General features: G+C 36.8%; 1 protein-coding gene across 1 annotated transcript in view; it reads left to right on the top strand.

Annotated features, from left to right (window-relative positions):
• The first annotated feature begins 6,772 nt into the window (after positions 1-6,772).
• LOC134673796 (transcription factor AP-2-epsilon) overlaps positions 6,773-17,802 on the top strand; it is a 91,907-nt gene continuing 80,877 nt past the window's right edge. Inside the window, exon 1 of the mRNA XM_063531824.1 lies at positions 6,773-7,043. The gene's annotated coding sequence lies outside the window, so the exon portion shown is untranslated. The remainder of the gene's footprint in view (positions 7,044-17,802) is intronic.

Below are 17,802 nucleotides of genomic sequence, written 5' to 3'. Positions count from 1 at the left end.
GCGTGCATGACCACAGATAAAATAATCACTTGATTTTTGACAACCCTAAATAGCCGAAAGGGATAGTGCCATTTATTAGAAAGGGACAGCATGATCCGACCCTGAACCGTTGTCAAACTTCGTTTTTGTAGGAAGTTTCTATACTGTACGGTAGTACTATTAATTATTACAGAATTTTCACGGGATCTAACCATAACTCTACACGTTCGTCTCAGGTAGATACTATACTCAAACAATATATATTAATCTTCCACCATAACATGAAGCACCTAACTACCTTGTAGTTACACCGTAATAGCGCCATACTTCACAAATTGTAAGACTACCCTAACCACCATAATACGGATAATACCGACCCACAGCTAAAGATTGACGCCTAAATTGCCCACAACGTACGAGTCATACGACATACTCGCGTGTCTCGTACATCGCCTCGAGCCAAAAGACCATAACACGCTCAAAATACCCAACTTAGTTACGCCTTTTTATTTCACATGGCAACATACCTCAGTAATTGTCATAGACATTACTTTGAGAATAAAATTGTTAGAATATTTCGTAAATTATAGACTAGTGAAGGAATTTGATTAAACCCCAAATTTGAGGAGAATTTCGTTTGTTTTTTTTTCTGTGGATTGTCGTCGGATTTCGGATTCTTGGTAGCCAGTGTTATTGGCAGTTAGGGTGTGGTTTTTAGTCAATTTTAAGAAGTCTGCTAGATGATGACATTCTGTAAAATTTGGGTAGACAAAACATAATGGCCAGCGCTTAGAAAAGAGCGTTGTAGTGCATGTATCGAAGAGAATACAATGAAAAGATGTCATTTATTATGGATGTTTTATATTTATACAAATTGAAGTAGTTAAGTATTGCTCAAGTATTGCTCAAGAGCGACTTAGGTAAATAAATAACATTTTCACCACGCCAGCTCGGAAAGGCTTACTTTACACTTCAAAAACTAATAGCAAAGTTGCATTTTATTCACATGTGAGGCAAAATAATCAAATGCAAATTTTGAGTTGTTTTCTTATGTTTGATGGTAGAATTGACTTTTAAATGATGATTTTGGATGATATATTCTACATTTAATATTTGCTTCGGATTGGTGTGGTGACAAATTTTGTTTATCCCTCGTGCTTTGAAACCCTTGCAACGCTCAAGATTCCATTTTTCGAACCACTCGCTACGCTCGTGGTTTAATTTTGGAATCTTTCGCTTGCTCGAGTATCATTATTAGCACGAGCGGTTAAACAACAACTTTGCCCCCGAGTGAAACAAATAACTATTTATACACCCCAAACTATAAGTAGGTAGTTAAGTCACGTACAAACTACAAATACATATATACATAACAGGCCTTTGTAGGTACTTGAATATTGTACATATTAGGTATATTAATGTACATGTCTATCTTGAGTTAATGAGTGGCTTTGTCAGAACAATAACATAATTAGTAATGAATACTCAAACACATACGTAATTAAATATAGTGTACATAGTAATATTGAGAAGAGCTAAGTATACCTATTATGTGTTATGCTCAGAATTTAATTAGTAATATTAATTAAACAGAAACGTAGGGTGGCTGATTTTTATTTAGTTGATGGTTTTTTTTTTACGAATAAATATGAAATCATTTCATAACTATTCCTAAAATATGTAATATTTCGTTGAGTTACCACAATACCTTACTTGTTTTGGGACACATACAGAATAGGGAACTCTATCTACCAAATTAACCAAAATTTGACGAAAAAAACCGGACAAGTGCGAGTTGGACTCGCCCATCGAGGGTTCCGTACTTTTTAGTATTTTGTTCTTATAGCGGCAACAGAAATATATCATCTGTGAAAATTTCAACTGTTACTATCACGGTTCATGAGATACAGCCTGGTGACAGATAGACGGACAGACGGACAGTCGTGTCTTAGTAATACGGTCCCGTTTTTACCCTTTGGGTACGGAACCCTAATTAAAGTGGTCACCCATTTCGTTAATCTTATTCGGATTGTAAAAAAATGCCGTTAGATACGCGGATTCCAAATTCGAATTACGTAACCGTGACCCATAACGGCACCGTGACAAAAGGCGGCTAAAACAAAAAGACATAACCCCGGAATGGGTAAATTTATTACAACAGTTGTGTAACAAAAAATAAATAAATAATAATCTTGGCAGTTTAAGTTATTTTTAATTGATGGAAGGTGTGTTAGCCTGTTGGGTCACCGTGCATAATCTGACACAAATGAGCTGTTAATGTGTCATGCCGATTTGTTTTTTGGTCGTCGGCAATTTTTAAGGAGATTGGACGGTTAGGTTGCGATACTTGCGATTGCTTTTTGTTTTTAGTTTTTTTTGTGTAAAGTCATCACTCGTGTTTTTTTGGTAGTCGTTACGAAAAATAAAAAACATGATTTTTACAGAGAAATGTTTTTCTTGTATTCACATATTTCACATGTGTTATGTTATGTACTTATATCTAAGTACTGATAGTGTAGTACTTTATATTAATGGTAGTAGTAGTAGTAGTAGTAAACTCTTTATTGTACAAAAAGACATATTAAAAATAACATACAATTAGCAAGAAGTACAAAGGCGAACTTATCCCTTTCCCTTCCCTTCCCTTTAATGGTGTGTTCTGTAATTCTGTTCCTTGATGGGAAAAACTTTTGAATGAGCAGTAACTCGACTTTAGTAGGAGGCGGAATAAATAAATTATATTAATCCCAAAGTAATTAACTAGCGCTCACATTACGAACTGCATAATATCAAATCTATATTACATTCGACATAAAATCATCAGTATTCTTTTTAGGGTTCCGTACCCAAAGGGTAAAACGGGACCCTATTACTAAGACTTCGCTGTCCGTCCGTCCGTCCGTCCGTCCGTCCGTCTGTCACCAGGCTGTATCTCACGAACCGTGATAGCTAGACAGTTGAAATTTTCACAGATGATGTATTTCTGTTGCCACTATAACAAAAAATACTAAAAACAGAATAAAATAAAGATTTAAATGGGGCTCCCATACAACAAACGTGATTTTTGACCAAAGTTAAGCAACGTCGGGAGTGGTCAGTACTTGGATGGGTGACCGTTTTTTTTTTTGCTTTTTTTTTGCATTATGGTACGGAACCCTTCGTGCGCGAGTCCGACTCGCACTTGCCCGGTTTTTTGTCATACGGTATTAAACTGACCATTAAATATGTAATTATTTTTAACCATATCGTGTGGTTTCAATCTATCGAAATCGAGGTTTTGAATAATGATCTAAACAAATTATTAACTCCTTCCTTCTGAATTTTATCGACATGAACTGTCATTTATAACACAAATGTATGATTACACGTTTCATATCGATACCCCATAATTACCTTCACAATACAAAAAATACAACTTTCAATTTAAAGAAAGCCCCGAAAACTCCGACGCGCGCCAAATGTCCGACACCTCGGGGTGTTTATTAAAGTTCCAGCTTTACTTTAGCTTCGGTCTGTCAGTTCGCCGCCGTAGACACATAGGTAGAACTAGAAACATCGCATTTAACGTAATAATGACAATAGATTGGTAGGTATTGTAGAGTATGTTTAGTTTGTCTTTGACTTTTATGTTTTTGTGTCTATGATTGAACAGAAGAATAAAGAATCATTCTTAGACCAAACTAGATATGGTTGTTGTTTATTTCAAATAATATTTATTACAGGTATAATAAAACCATGCTTTAAAACAATGTAATAATCTAATTAATTAAACTTGTAGATAGACTTGCTATTTAAATACTAGTAAATTTATTAAAAATATATTTCATATTTTTAATAGGTTTTGCTTGTTTTTTCATCACTTAGGTACATTGGGTTTGCCTCTGAATATCAGGCAAATCTACATAATTAACTTATAAAACACACGAATTTAGTACTTACATTGTACATTACATAGTGACTAACCTTTAATAAAACATCTCAAAACCTAACCACACAAAATTAATTATACTGTTTATTTGAAACGCCAAAATTCGAAAATCGCTAGTGTCGCCACACACCAAATTCAGACCACACAATGAAATAGCAGCTGACGGTGCAATTATTTTATTAATTTTGAAGTTACGCGGTTTTCGCTTTAGGCGTTTGTGTTTTAATAAATTTTTTTTGTATTTTAAATTATCTTTCCAGTAAAATTTCAACGATTTATAATGCTCCTTAAGACTCTGTTTCAAGTAAAAAAGATAGGTATAAGTATTTACTCCTTTCTTAGTCAAGTGAATTTTCCACAACTGGATTTCGTCAATAGCTTATCACTGCTAATGCAAATAAAGTTGTATGAAAACAATTATCAGAATTACATTTATTTTAAACCTTCTACAGGGTGATTCATGAGACGTGAGCAGGACTAATCCTGCACACTCAGTAACTGATAATTGATCGATCACCGTCGTATTTAGGAGAAACAACCACACTTTTTCCTATTTTTTAACTTTTTAGCGAAGGCAAATTTGATTCTCTACAATCATGGTCACCCTACAAGACCTAATTAATAAACATAAAACCTCTTTAACCGTAATGACAGCATTATGATTACGAAGAAAATAAACTGTCAGACTTGAGTGAGATACGAGTTTTCAAAAGTAACCAGACCGTGATGACATTCAATTTGACACAGAATATCGGTAGTTTAGTATTCTAATTGTAGGGTGACCATGCATGTCGTAAATAAATTAATAACTTTTTTTTTCAACACGACTAGAAAATTAACATTAACCTCACTAATACTGATACGAAACAATTGCTTATAATTTACGAAATGCGCAGTGTTAGTCCTGCTCACGTCTCCTGAATCACCCTGTATATTAACTAGACTTGTATTTAAAGCAGCCAAAATTTTATAAACACCAGACAAACTTTGGTAATAAAGGCTTACTTTTCTCATTTCACTACGAACAATCTAAACTTCGAGACATTACCGAGATACAAGTCACGCACACATAAGCATACATACTACATACATACTCGATATATATGTATGTATGTATGTATGAAATTCGTGTTCACCCTCCTCGGGGGTCGGAATCTCACCGTAAGATATACATATATGTATACAACATATAAATAAGTATGTATTTATGCTGCTCGGATTTAAGCGATTCTATGAGATTTCACCTTTTTGCTACCCTTTGTAAAAACTTACATATCTAAACTATACAAGTATGTATACCTACTTACAATTATACATTATACATACATATTTATTTACATTTATATGTCTTTTCGGTGAAGGGAAACAACGTGAGGAAAATGACTTACCTATCCATATGAGGCCTACGAGTAGTTGTAGAGTCTGAGGGGCTACCGCGAAAACCGAAATTCGCAAATTGCGGGGATCTTTCTCTTTTACTCCAATGAAGGCGTAATTAGAGTGACAGAGAAAAATCCCCGCAATTTGCGAACTTCGATTTTCGCGGTTATAGACCAGAGGCCCGCTGGGTTGTAAGGATGGCAGTATAGCTTTCGTAAAGTTTGTCAAGGAACATGGCTGCCTTGGGCGCCACCTTTAAAAAATACTATGAAAATGTGACGTTTATACTGGGGTCCATATTGGGTCGCATAATAATTGATTGTCATAATGTAATGTTACGCATAAAACTCATTTCGCATAATTGTTATTGTGCTGGAAATATTAACATTTCTGAGAAATTATAACACAAACCTAACCTAACCTACCCTATTCTACACAACCTATGCAAAATATTTTCGAAAATACTTTCTGTTTCAGCCGGAGAAAAAATATGCGAAAAGAGTTTTATGCGTAACATTACATTATGACAATCAATTATTATGCGACGAGATAGGATCCCTTTATACTGGTACTGTCACACTTTGTCGTGGCCAAGTTGGTGCAAAGTTGGTACGGAATCTAGCTTGTGTTGTTAGGTAGGTAATACCTACTTATTATCTGTCTTCTTAACACCAGGAATTAATTAAGGAATCTGTAGGTAAGATTAAGTAGAGAACATATCAGTAGATTGGATGGTAATCAAATTAAAACTAAAGCAATCTTTTGCTAGGTAGAATAGAAATAAAATTGTCTTAGCAGCGGAGTACGAATGTGTCCCACCAAAAATAATTATTTTCGGCTGAAACTATACCTAGAGTAAAACTTAACGATTGGTTTCGGCTTCGGCAAAAAGTCCGGAATAATTGTTAGTAGAGTTGCGAAGCAAAAACAATGATAACTAACTCTTGAAATATTTGACAAATAATTATAACAATTACCTTAGTAAAAGCAAAGTGTCACCAACCTAAAAAGTAACGTATTCTTTTTACGAATTCTATTCTGTTTCCTTCAAGTTTTTGTTTAAGGTTACTTACTCCTTTGTACACTACCAATAGGCAAAGTGTAACAAACCCAAAAAAGCATTTTCTGTCAAAACCTTTTTTTTTTGTTTTCATTCTTTGATAAAAATGGATAGTTGTTTAAATTTTACTTTTTACTATAGAAATAAGCGTATGTAAACACGAATCGCTCGAAAAAAGAGCAAACGTTAACCAGCCTGATCAAACAAATCGTCGCAGGCGCAATCTGTACACAGTCATAAAAAAATCAAATATCGAACACAAACGTCACATATTAACCGCTCACTCAACCCTACAATAGCCATAAAGAATTACAATTAATCGCTGCGACGAGAAATGCCACCGCGTTAAAAAAACGTCAAAATATCTATGCCCCCACTGACTACTGACCGCCAATGGGGGAGCCCGTTTGACGGCTCGCTACCACTTTCGGGCCAATGGGGCGCCCCGGGGCGGAGCCTCGAGCGCCGCGCGGCGTTTCGCCCCCAGCGAAAACCTTTTCGCCTGCAGTCGTTTACCGATAAGCCTGAGGGATGGTCGGTTATTATTACATTCGGTACGTGAGCGGATGGCTCCGGGCATAATCGATAATGCGGAAGGCAAGCCAGTGACTGTTGTGATATGAGACATTTTGTGTTCTGTGATATGTTTGCCTTAGTATAGATAGCATGAACCTTTATATGCAGTGTCACCGCGAGGTATGGATACGATTGCTTACTTATTAGACGTATAGATATGGAGTGCTGTGAACAAGTGTGTATATATTATAATATATGCTTACATGTATAAGTGTATGATAACTTGATAAGTCGTCTTTTAACTTAAACCGTCGTGAGTTAGGTACCTATTCGTTTTAGGAAGAAATAAAAAGAGATATACAAACATACATTTTAAAACAAAAACAGAAGCTACTTACTTTTAAATAAAGGAACCGATTTATTAAGTGAGATTTGTTGTATTAATATTTATATTTGAATAAAATCGTGATAAAAAATAATGTAGTTTAAAAATAAAATGCGCTTGCACCTAATTACCTTCACTTATTTATACGAGATCACAGTAATTATACCACATAGATATATTATTTCAGACACATTTAAAAGTATAAAATAAATATGCAGCAAAAAAAGTAGGTATGTATTTTATAAACAGCAATGTCGTAAACAAAATACAAGCTCTCCACAAATCTTTTTAATCAAACTTTTTGGCGCCCTTTGTTGGGGGGTTGGCATTAAAAAGGTAGGATTACAAGGGATTGTTTTTATAAATGGAAACGTATAATCTAATAAGATTGTATTAATACTTACATTTATTTTAATAAAACTTTTCACTGTTCTCTTGTTTGGTGTTAAGCTGTTAAGTTTAATTCTCTATTTCTTCACTTGTAACTTTTTTGTTATACAAATGGTTGTATAATCCATAACTAATCGTATGAATACGTTAGTTTATTCATTGATTGCTAAGTACCTTTCTACTATTTTTAGAATCGATTTTTTACTACTCAACAATAAAAAAAAAAATAAAAAAAAATATAACTATGCTGCTATCAATTTAATAAACTAAACATACTTAATCAAATTTAAATAAAATATAATTTACATTCGGTAACTTCAACGATGAGACTTTAATTATGTCGTTAGATGTAGGAATTCAACCTGGAAAAACCCGACGGGAAAATCAAAATGTCTCTGATCAAATTTGTAAGTATCAACTTGTAAAATGTATAAGTAAGTGTCACAACGCTGTGTTACTAGCTGCATAGAATTCATACGTTACTTTACTTCCTAAAAAACCTTATTTTTTTAACGAATAGGTACTAATATCAAACCTCATTTAGTTCGACCACAATGAAACTTTACTTGTATTCCCAGAACAGTCACAGAAACTCACAAACCCTATATTTAAAAGTTCAAAATATACTTTCCCGCCTTAAAACCAAAACTAAGTAACATTTCATCCAAGAAACTTGACACAAGAAAGGGCCCAATCCTTTATTTGTAGCATTCCATGAAGCGTATAATTATGGCGGGCAACGCACGTTATACTTTGAAATTTTATAATTGGTGGTCCTTGGCACAAATTGCCGGGACATCCTTTTCAAACAGGTAAAACAGTAAAAAATAACTTTTTGCGATATCGGGATTTCAAGTTGAAAGTTTTGAGAATTAAATGTTTTTGAGTTGTGTGGTTTTTGCATTTATGAAAAAAAAAATGCTACAATGTAAATTTTGCGGTGTTTATTAGCTACTGCATTTTTTGAAAACATGACTTACGTAGTTTTCGTCCCCAGTCCTCTTGTATTATTTATGTAATTAATTATTATTGCATATTATGAAAGTATAAAAAGCCAAGGCAATTACTAGTCAATGGCAGGGGGCTGATGTAACACCGTCACTGTCATATTGAAATTTGAAAAAGATGACTTAGGTACGTAGTTGTAGAAGTTTCAGTCCTCAGTCCATAAAGCTTTTACCGATTACACAAATTGATTCGATGTTCTGCTAAAAGGAAAACTTCTTGAACGAGAGCCCTGTATGGATATGATGGTCGTTCTTGTCTACGTGACAGCGTGATAAAACGGTGTCCGTCACTTTCTATCCCACGGTGTTAAAGAGTGACAGTTATTTTATCACGTAGATAAAGATGGATAAAGTCATCCATAATACGCCGGCTGGGGTATCTAACCTTGACAACATTACCTTCTTCACTTAGAGATGGTTGGCAGTAGGTACTCAACCGGGGATCCTATCTCATCGCATAATAATTGATTGTCATAATCATGTCATAATGTAATGTTACGCATAAATCTCTTTCCGCATATTTTTCTCTAGCTGAAACAGAAAGTATTTTCGAAAATATTTTGCATAGGTTGTGTAGAATAGGGTAGGTTAGGTTAGGTTTGTGTTATAATTTTTCAGAAATGTTAATATTTCTAGCACAATAACAATTATGCGAAATGAGTTTTGTGCGTAACATTATATTAGGACAATCAATTACGTAGGTCACTCGATAAGTTTTGAGATGCTCGAAATTCGAAAATGGAACGCACCTGAATTATATGTTTTTAAAAAGCAAATTTATTTAAAAATAGAACAAAAGTTGCCGATTCGCTCCAATTTGAAAAATGAATATGTTACAGTCATTTTTCCAAAACGGTTCCCGTGTTTATTCTTTGAAACGATGGAGCTTAACCGCGAACATTTTGCGTGCTATGATATTTTATGATTTTAAATTTGGTTTATCTGAACAATTGTGTTTTGCATCGATTGTAGTCAGCGTTAGGAGATTCTGCTGCTTCACGGGCAACAGTTTTTAGATGGTTCAACGAATTTAAAAGGGGTAAAACCAGCCTCGAAGATGACCACCGAAGTGGTCGCCCGCAAACAGCAGTAACTGCAGAAAACGTTTGGACTACTCAAATGTTGGTGCGAGAAGATCCACGAATAACATACAAGGACATAGAGAAGATCCTAGTGGTCAATTCGGGGGGCGTTAATATAATCCTACATCAATATCCTGGAGTGAGGAAGCTCTGTTGTCGTTAGATCCCGCGTTTGCTCTAACAAACTGATGAAGTTGCGATTTCTGCCCTATTAGATCAAGACTGGCAAAAATGTTTTCAAAGTTGGTTTAGATGAATGGAACTTTGAATATAGAATGATAGAGAGTATTTTGAAAAAATGTAATATAAATAGTGCTAATATCTTGAATAGTTTTTCTGTACCTATCTCAAAACTTATCGAGTGACCTACGTATTATGCGACCCAATAAATATGGAGTATATGGACCCACTCAACTGTGTTTCTCCAGAAACGCCCTGCCTCGCACAGCGAAACTGTGGAATGAACTGTTGTCCGCGGTTTATTATTTTTACCTTGCCGTATCCGGCAATGGCGACTCCATCGACAATTCTTATCCGGATTATGATGTACTGTGAGTAGGTACATGACGTGTTGTGTATTAGGGTCAACACGTCATGTGACATTTAAGAAATAGAAAATATATTTAATTAAAATGAACAATAATTCTAATTACATTTATGTAAAGGTCACCTAAACGCTACTCACGTAGACCACTAGTATATAAGCCCGATTTTACTTAATAAATATGTTCAGTATTCAGCAGCCTTTAATAGTTTCTCTACCCAAACGCCCCACATTTCAATAAAATGCCCTAATGTGGCTCGCAAAACCAAACTTTGTCTTGAAAATGCGGTCACACGATGCGCAATGAAGTTGTCCAGTCGAGTTGCAAGACTTGCGAGACGATCAGACGATTCGTCTGCTCGTCTGTCTCCTGTATCATAAATTCATAAAAAAGCGCAAACGCATCTTCCAATAGTAGTCCGTCTCATCGATTTCGATGTCGGCGACCTCAAAAAATTACGGATTACGCCTGTTATGGGCCCGAATGTGACTGGCCAGGCCGAACTTGGTCTTAAAGACTCTTCTGCAGGTGTTACAATAGAGTTGGCCAGACGCGTTGTATGTATACGTGTAAGAGGGCTTCGGTCTCTCTTTACGTCACGACAGCTAAGGTGGTGTGGGCATGTCCTCCGTATGGATGACCGCCGCTTGCCCAAAACCGTATCTCCCAATATCAAAGTTCCAAAGGTAGGTAGCTCCAGATTGGACCGCCGGGTCCGCCGGCCAAATAGCCGACGGGATGGTCAAATTGGTCAATAGGAATATACGTGTGACGACCTTCTAGCCTATTATATTATAGATTTTGATAGCACACGCAGTGCAGGTGTTATTTTAAACGTCAAGCTTCTATGAAATTATGTAGGTATGACGTATAAATAACACTGGGACTGCGTGTCTCTGCAGACTTTTCCTGGTCTGTGTTGCCAACTTGGCATAAATGATGCCAGATTTCCATTTAGCATCTGGCATATTTTATAGCATAATTTAGTCTAAGCCAAGTTTGCACCAACTTGGCAGCAACAATATGCGCCATCGCCTTATGTGGTTCATATTTTCATATGAATTTTGACTTTAGTGGACGGATGGACGTCGACGGACTATATAAAGTTGGTCAAGCAGATCTTGTCAGTAGAAGAAGGAGGCAAATTTAAATAAAAATAAATGAATAAATATTATAGGACATTCTTACACAGATTGACTAAGTCCCACAGTAAGCTCAAGAAGGCTTGTGTTGTGGGTACTCAGACAACGATATATATAATATACAAATACTTAAATACATAGAAAACACCCATGACTCAGGAACAAATATCTGTATCATCATACAAATAAATGCCCTTACTGGGATTCGAACCCACGACCATCGGCTTCATTTGAAAAATGTATGTGTTTTAAGTGTCTAATTTCAAGTGAATTTTTAACATTTTTTTGCATAGGTATGTATTTCATAAAACTTTGGCATAATTTTGGCATAATCTAGACATTAGTCTAGCATTTTTTCAAAATCCGAATTGGCAACACTGCCTGGTCTAATTCTAGTGACTCCGCATAGAAACAGGAGGTTCTGGGCTATTACCTCGGAAATCGAAGTTCGCAAATTGCGGGCACCTTTCTCTGTCACTCTTATCATACGCCTTGATTGGAGTAAAAGAGAAAGATCCCCGTAATTTACGAATTTCGGTTTTCGCGGTAGCCCCTCTGTGTTCGAATCATAAAGATTTGTTCCTGAGTTATGGGTGTTTTGTATGTGTATAGTATAGATAGGTACTAATACTATGTCACAGACCACAGTGAACCCCATTGTTAATGAATTAACCTTTTAACCACCGTAGATTGATATATCTTCTTAGTCGGTTCTTCAAGGCTGAGGGTCGTGACCATCAGGAGTGCAGTTCTTCACCACTGCTCTCCAAACCCCCCTGTCTTGGGCAAGCTGTATTGACCCCTGGATGTTGACGCCCGTAGCGTCGCGTATGGCATCAGACCACCGAGTTGGAGACTGATATATAAGACATACAAAATCGTACACATTTCACCGCGGTCTGATGAATAACACAAAACAAAGACAAAACTTGGCGTAACTTCGTACCGCCGGCGACACGAGCACGCTCGATGAAAAAATCTGCGGCGGTTAAAAGGTTATTTATAACTAGTTTCCCATGTCGCCTCAGTAATAATGCGTTTTTTCGTATATTACCATTTATGTCTGTCTGTTTATTTATGTCTGGCAAACTAAAAATGTCAGTAGGTAACAGTAGGAAAAAAAGCTATGCCTCTTTTTGAATTCTAATACAATTTAGCATAAGAAAAATCCTGTATGATCTCTGCTTATGCTACGCTGACTGAGGACCTTTGTCAAACTATATCACTCGTGATGGGTACAACTACTAATGTAATACATATATAGGTATATCACTGAAAGTTTTCTCTTCAATATAACCCACTACAATATTTTCCGTTTAAAAAAAAACAACGGGTTGCACTCCGGGAGTGCCGAAAGAAGTGAAAACTCAATGACTAGTCCAAAATGTCTGCAGCACTATGTATAATTGACACATCCTCCTTTCTATTGAAAAACTTTAGTTCCGAAATTGCTGGCCAGTAAGGTTAAATTTGTAGCGTTAATTGTTTAAAATTGGAATAGAAATTGTAAAGTTACCTTGCAGACCTCGCATCTAAATATATTTGGTCATGATATTTTGAGTTTTATTCACCAGTACTAGAGTTCACTTTTATTAGGGATTTCATCAAGATGTAGTTGATACAAAGTTAGAAATTAGAATGTAACTGTGAGATCCTCGTATTTCAGCCCATACAAGATTAGAACATTGAGCTTTATTACTTAATATAAAAGTCCAGTTTTAAATAATTGACCTGATTATGATACGTTATGACTAAAGTTCTTTGGTAAATAACATTGTCCGTGGCACATGACGTCAGCGTTACGTTACGCGTTACGCTGAATCGAGTTTATAATTTTTTCCCCACCTCAAAAAGTGCTCAGCGCCGCTAAGGAAGTTTTCACTTCAAAAAGTTGTAATTGGTCCAAAAAAGTGTTGGTGGCTAAAATAAAATTATACCTACATAGGGCGGTTTCAGAATAGCGTTTTATACGAGCATACGCGTACGCGCATGTTAGCTCGTATAGATCAAATGTAGGGTAATTAAGAGAGTCGCGCGCGTAAGCTCGTAAAAGCCAAATGTATGAGAATTTAACTCGCGTGTAAGCTCGTATACGCGAAGAAAGATACGCTAGTCGAAACCGCCCTCCTGTGAAACCTCTTGCGCGGCATTTCAGTATTTGATGTTGTTAACATCCGCGCATGCAGTACCTACTGTTGAGTCGGGGGGAGCCTTTTAATCTATACCTAGTCAGACTTCTATAAGTTTATCTAATTCATTTGTAATACTTTATAAATCCCGTTCAGAACAAATGACCACATTTAACAATACATAAACATTTCAAAACAAGAACTACCATGAAGAACCAATTCAATTTCAGCCAGCATAATAAAACAATTCGAAAATGGAACGCTGAAGTATTATTTAAAAAACCGCCGTTCCATTATGCCGCTGTCATCGGCTTGATAAGATTTAAATTAGCCCCACAATACGGCGCTGTCAAATCCGCCATTAATTTCGAATTTCGAACGGGAGCGGTGTTGCAAACCTTTCGGCCGTTACGACAATGGATGTAATTTTGGATTATTCGGTTGATCTTTTATTTTAGGTAATTACCTAATGTGTATTAGGGATGTTTAATTGATAATTTTATTGACTAATAAATCTATGGCTTTTACGTTAGTATTGTACTGGGTCAAGCAGATCTTGTCAGTAGAAAAAGGCGGCAAATTTTGAAATGTAGGCGCGAAAGGATATAGCGTCTCATAGAAAATTTGAATTTCGCGCCTTTTTCTACTGACATGATTTGCTTGACCATCTATATCTAGAACTCTAGATAATATCATTAATTTCGTAACTCTAGATACCAATATTATAAATAAACGTAGATGTCTCAAAGAAAGTTATAATAAGTTATATATAAATATGGAATACGCGCTATAACAATGATATTAGATATAATAAGATGTCTTGAATCTTCATTAAACAAAACGGCCGAATCTAATCAAACGCCATAAAAGTTTTAACCTTAAAATTGCAAATGTTATAATGATAAACAACTATTAATTAATCGTTAATGAATTAAATGCCGCAACCGACGCAAATAAATGCAATTAAAAACTAAGCATTTGAAATTAATGCGCTGCTGACAACATATAATAAAATAAAGGTACCTACACATTAAATATAAATATTTAATGACATGTCACACAGGCCCGCCCACAGCCTATTTAAAGTTAGTCATAAAGTATAATAGAGGATATTAAAGGAGTATTAATCGATATTGATACCCATTTGCAATAGAATATGATTATCGTAATTATTCTGCGTAACATATAACATAGAAACTGGAAACCGATGACCATATGTTTATTTTTTGCAGACCAGGTATATACCAGGTGTAGTGGAGTGTAACAATAATAGGATTTGTGGTATTCAAATTAATGTAGGCTCTAAACGTGTTGTGATATTCAGTGTGTATATGCCGACCGATTCCGCTGAAAACTTGCCAATCTTTGTGGAGTGTGTGAGTACATTACATGCTATTATCGAGGATAGCGAGGTAGATGCTGCTTATGTGTTAGGGGATTTCAATGCCCACCCTAATGAACCCTTTCACAATGAACTTATGAATTTTTGTGAGGACAGTCAGTGGATCTGTGCAGACCAAGAAATGCTTGGGCCCGACGCTGGTACCTATACATATGTGAGTGACAGTCATGGATGTGAGCGCTGGCTGGACCACTGTGTGGTGACCCAAGCGGCCTGGTCTACTATTTCTAAAATATATGTATTGTATAATGTTTATTGGTCTGACCATTTCCCACTAGTCATTGAATGTAACTTGGATGTAACTCATTCAAAAATATATAATTGTAATATTGATAGGTCAAAAGTTTTCTGGGGTGACAAACAACCTAGTGATATTATCAAATATGAATGTAGATGTAATGATTTGCTAAAAGTTATTGACTTTCCTACACAGCTCAGTGAATGTGCAGATAGCTGTTGTAATGTCGGTAAAGACAACTTGCATAGGGAAGTTATTAATAAGTTGTATAGTGACATAATCTGTGCCCTTAGTTCGGCCTCAGTATTCTGTAAAAATGACGTGCAGAATAGGAAAAATAAACATATAATGGGTTGGAATAAACATGTGGGTGAGGCTCACAGAGAGGCCAGGTTTAGATTTCAGATCTGGGTGGCTAGCGGTAAGCCCCGTTCTGGTCAATTATATGATTCCATGTGTGTAAGTCGCAAAGTTTTTAAAGCCAGATTAAAATGGTGCCAGCAACATCAGGACCAAATTAAATTGGACCGGTTGGCTTCTTATCATGGTAAAAACGATTTTCGCAATTTTTGGAAGAGTACTAACAGATTAAATTACAGGCCAGGGCTCTCTGTGAGTATTGAAAATGAGACCAATCCTGTAAAAATAGCCAATTTGTTTATGAATCATTTTTCTGTCAAGTCTCCCCTTAGTGCAGAACCCAGAAGGGAGGTGGTAGGGTCAGCTGGGTCTGTGTGTACTACTATAATTACAGCAAATCAAGTAAGTAAAGTAATTAAAAATATGAAGAGGGGCAAGTCCCCTGGGCATGATGGGCTTAGCATTGAGCATCTGCAACATGCTGGGCCACATCTGCCCAGGGTTCTTGCTATGTTCTTCTCACTGTGTATCAGCCATGCTTACCTACCACCCGATATGATTCGCACTGTAGTTGTTCCTATTGTAAAAAATAAGACAGGTGACATAGCAAAGCTGGCCAATTATAGACCAATTTCTCTAGCAACTGTGGTGGCCAAAGTGTTTGACGCGGTGCTTGATGCTCAGCTTGATAGATATATACAAATCAGTGATGCGCAGTTTGGGTTTCGACCCAAACTATCTACTGAGAGCGCGATACTGAGCCTCAAGCACACCGTCGAATACTATACACACAGGAAGACTCCTATATATGCATGTTTCCTGGATCTCTCCAAGGCGTTCGATCTGGTTAACTATGAGCTCTTGTGGGCCAAGTTAGAAGAGGCGGGGGTCCCTATGGATATTGTGCATATACTTAGGAGTTGGTACTTGTGTCAAGTTAATGTTGTCAGATGGGGAAAAGACATGTCAGAGGAATACAGGTTGGAGTGCGGAGTGAGACAGGGTGGGAGAACGTCTCCGAAGCTCTTCAACCTGTACATAAATGCTCTCATCGAGGAACTCAGCAGCATACATGTCGGCTGTCATATTAGCGGTGTATGTATGAATAATATAAGCTATGCGGACGACATGGTGCTGTTGAGTCCCTCACCGGGAGGGCTTGAAATATTGTTAAAATTATGTGAGAAATATGCATGTAAACATGGCCTCAGATATAATGCTCTTAAAAGTGAACTTATGGTTTTTAAGTCTGGGACGAAAAGTCCATCAGTTGTACCACCGCTATATCTAAATGGCACTCCCCTTAAACGAGTGACATGTGTCAAGTATTTAGGCCACTTAGTCAATGAAAATTTGCGTGACGATGCAGATATAGATAGGGAACGTAGGGCGCTGGCGATAAGAGCGAATATGATAGCACATAGGTTCAGAGGCTGTACAGCTCAGGTCAAAATTACACTCTTTAGAGCCTACTGTACCTCCCTTTATAGCTGCAGCCTATGGGCTAATTATTCGCAAAGATCGATCAGCGCCCTACGGGTTCAGTTTAACAACGCCTTCAGGGTGCTGTTGCGTCTGCCACGCTTCTGCAGCGCGTCAGGCATGTTCGCGGACGCGCAGGTAGACAGCTTCTCTGCTACAATAAGAAAGCGTGCCGCCGCGACGCGTCGCAGAGTGCTTGACAGTAGCAACAGTATCCTGAGTGTGATAGCGGGTAGGCTCGATAGTCGCTATATGCAGCACTGGTCGAACCTGCACCGTTCCTTAGCTCCCTATGATGAAATGTAGTAGGTAGATAGGTATCAAATAAATTAAGTACTAACATAGTCTAAATTACAAGCTCTGCATGTACATGTTTACTAACCTGTTATGGATTTTTGTGGTCCGAAATAAATGATTTTTATTTTATTATATAGATTCCTATCAATTTTATAAAAGGCAAGGTCAATGGTTCCCAAAGTTAACTGGGCTTCGAATCACATAACAAAAACTGCTACATTGGGGACCCACCACTTGGCCGTCTTAAAAAGGGCATAAAATATAGTTGGTAACACTTAGATTCCCTAGCAGCTTCAGGGCCCACTCAACATTCGCTCGCGACCCACCAATGAGTCGCGACCCATAGTTTGGGAAATGATGGCTTAGGTAATACCCAAAGTATATAGGAAGAGGTACAGGTCAATCGGATTTCGATTTTCATTCATTCTGGTCTTGCGTAAAATTCCTAGAAAAAAACACTTGAAAAGACAAAAATATACG

Source organism: Cydia fagiglandana, chromosome 19 (genome assembly GCF_963556715.1).
Source record: "Cydia fagiglandana chromosome 19, ilCydFagi1.1, whole genome shotgun sequence".
Lineage (NCBI taxonomy): Eukaryota > Metazoa > Arthropoda > Insecta > Lepidoptera > Tortricidae > Cydia > Cydia fagiglandana.
This window is presented reverse-complemented; position numbering and strand designations above follow the sequence as displayed.